The sequence below is a fragment of the Epinephelus moara genome, unplaced genomic scaffold (assembly GCF_006386435.1).
Source record: "Epinephelus moara isolate mb unplaced genomic scaffold, YSFRI_EMoa_1.0 scaffold2592, whole genome shotgun sequence".
Classification (NCBI taxonomy): Eukaryota; Metazoa; Chordata; class Actinopteri; order Perciformes; family Serranidae; genus Epinephelus; species Epinephelus moara.
In genome coordinates, this window is record NW_026080197.1 from 1 (window position 1) to 3,083 (window position 3,083).

General features: G+C 43.0%; 1 long non-coding RNA gene across 1 annotated transcript; it reads left to right on the top strand.

Annotated features, from left to right (window-relative positions):
• Positions 1-6: 6 nt before the first annotated feature.
• On the top strand, positions 7-1,771 carry LOC126387174 (uncharacterized). Its single transcript, XR_007569610.1, has 2 exons — positions 7-1,488; positions 1,545-1,771. It is a non-coding gene; the product is annotated as an uncharacterized LOC126387174 (long non-coding RNA).
• Positions 1,772-3,083: the final 1,312 nt, after the last annotated feature.

Consider the following 3,083-nt stretch of genomic DNA (forward strand, 5'->3'; position numbering starts at 1 on the left):
CTTGGCTCACACAGCCATCAATCATGATGTCACATCCTCCTTTTTATAACTTTAAATAACCAATTAAACCCAAACTGATTGACCCAAGTTCACAAAAAGAGTCTTTGGGAAAAATTTCTGTTCTTTGAGTTTTCAGTTTGGCTCCCATCCGCTAACATGGAGGGGGCGGGGTTTATGACCTGTGCTGCAGCCAGCCACCAGGGGGAGATTCAGATGTTTTGGCTTCAATTTTAGGGAACTATCATGTTGTCCATCTTTATACACAGTCTGTGGTTTGCGCAAGGAGCTTTTTTTGAACCATATTTACCGCTATTGTTAGGTGGCGACTTCTAGTGGCCGTAGTCATTATGATGGGAGATAAGACAGGAAGTCAGCTGATGCCGTATAAAGAGCGACAAAGTGTGTGTAGACAGGAAGTGGATGAAACACATGACTTTGACCTAGGAGGTCACTGTGTCCCGTCTGAAACCAAAAGTCAGCGTTTTTTAACCGACGTACGTAAGTTAACCTACGTCAGGTACACACAGGGCTGAGCAGTGTTTACAACATTAAGATACCAGAACTCTTAAAGTGATACTCAACCAATAAAGAACGTCATTTGATACCTTTTTCTACGTCATTTCGATAATTATGTGAATGGAAGCTTTAAGTTGCCTAAATCGTCACCAAAGTTTCTAATGCTTCGGTGGCGTGTCGGCACACTGACCACCGCGCTCGTCTTCATCGCACCAGACTGTTTGGGTTTTGTGGGCCAATGACACGTCACATTAAATCAAAGAACGCAGTGATTGGCTTCGAGCAAAACCATAAAGGATCAAATGCAGGTATGATTTGACTTAAGGAGATTTGATCCTACCTGGTACTGAGTTATTTCAGTCGATAAGAGTTCAGATACTCAGCCCTACGTACGGAACATACTTTGAGCTCCAGTGTGTCGGATTTAAATCTAATCTAATGGTTGTGTTCTCGTTACCTCAGAATGAGACGAACTCTGTAGATGAGGACCTGCTCCCTATGTAGACATAAACATCTCATTCTGAGGGAACGAGAACACAACATGAGATCAGGTTTGGATTGGACACACTGGAGCTTTAAGTTCTGTCATTAAGGTGTGAGGAAGTGTCGATCTGTAATTTCAGAAACGCTCCTGTGGGTGGTGTTAAAGAGGAGGAACAAACCACCTGTGAGGTCGGACATGTTGGAGGACCTTTAGTTTTCAGACAGAGCAGAAAATATTGGAGCAGGTTAGAATGATGTCAGGTGTGTTTAAGAAGCATCTCCGAGCTTTTGACATTAAAGGCCTTCGCACATTGAGTCTGTTTTGTCGCATGTCCATAAATAAGTACGACCTCACATTGTGTCATGTTCACACTCTGAGCCCAGCAGTTTCACCCGTCATTAAACATCGTGGAACAGCTTCAGTTTCCTGCGTTTTTCGCTTCCGTCAGAGTCTTTAGAGACGTCTGACCTCTAATCAGTGAAGACAATGTGGCGGCAGGTCACAGTCATGATCATTTCATAACTCTGACAGCGACTGTCAACAGGTCAGATAGTGACATTCAGGATGATGATGATGACGAGGAGGAGGATGTGGACCACACATAGCTCCGCCCCTTCATGCAGCTGTGGTGACAAATGAAAGATGGGGAGGAAGTGATGTCAGATAGGTAACTCCAGTAACGAGAGAGAGGAAATGTGTCTTTTCATTTTGTCACGTGTTGTGAATTTTCACACCAGAAGAATAAAACACATCTCAATCTGTGTGTAACAAATTCTTCTGGATGACGGATTAAAAACAACGGACTCAGTGTGCGAAGGCCTTCAGTGACCACGCTCTGAGCTTCACACTGTTTTTACGACATGATTCACATCAACAGTTTTTATTAAACGACTCTTTGCTCCTGAAATCACATCGGTGTTAATTAATAATTCACCGGATAGAAACATGTCTGAAAACCGTGCGATGAGTTTAAATGAAACAGAAACTGTTGTTTGATTTCCAGGAGACGTCGATGACATCATCAGTTTTTATAATTTTTAATGGATCATGACGACGAGGAGGTGAAACGACCTTTAATGACCTTTAAAGACCCTGTACAGATTTCTACTGTCCTGTTATGATGCTGTTGTGTCTGTGTGTTTGTGTGTTCATGTACCTGCCAGGTGTGCTCATAGCTCCGCCCACAACACACACTGTCCAATCACATTCTGAGAAGCCTGTTGTCAGATGTTAGCATGAGCTTGGATCTAAATTACAGTATTGGCCTGAATATGAGACGACTGATTAAAATGAGAGAAAACCAGACTCGTATTCAACAGTTTTTATTTAAATGATAATTAAAGGTTTTTAACTGGTGCGTCGCTGCCACCAGCTGTTGCTCAGTGGAGACGTGACGTCAGTTCTGCTCAACATGATTGGTTATGTCCTTTAGTCATGGCGTCTCCTTTGGGAGAAAATAGCCTCTTGTTTTAGGGTCAGATTATTTGTTTTCTATGAAAGTTCTCATGACGAAAACAAGAGTCTGAAAACAACATAAATAAACATGAAAGTTCATCGAACAAAAGAAACCATTAAACACTCCTGCATGTTAAACTGGACTCACTGGACATCAGTAAACTGATTGCTGATGGTCAGGTAGAAACTAACTAGCCTAGCAACATCAAGCTACAAACAACCCATAATGCAACACTGTGTTAGAGTGACAGACTGGCTCTGTAACGCAGGTTAACAGTGAAGTGAGGTTACATGTGTAACTGCAGAGTCGTGATCATGTGACTGAACTCCTGCAGCTAAATCTCTCCCTCGCTGTCGTCTTCTGTTCGGCCGACGTGACAAACATATCAGGTATGTTTACGAGCTGTTACATCAGGAGAGGTGGAATTAATCAATCAGTGGATGACGTTTGTTCCACCTGTGTGTTCTCGCAGGTAATATAATCCATCATCATCATCATCATCATCATCAACAACAGTCACCTGTCAGAGCGAGTTTCTACCTGAAACCTGCCAACAGTGGTCCACATGACCCTTCCTCCTTCTCCTGCTCCTGCTCCTCCGCCTCCTCTTTCTCCTGCTCCTTTTCC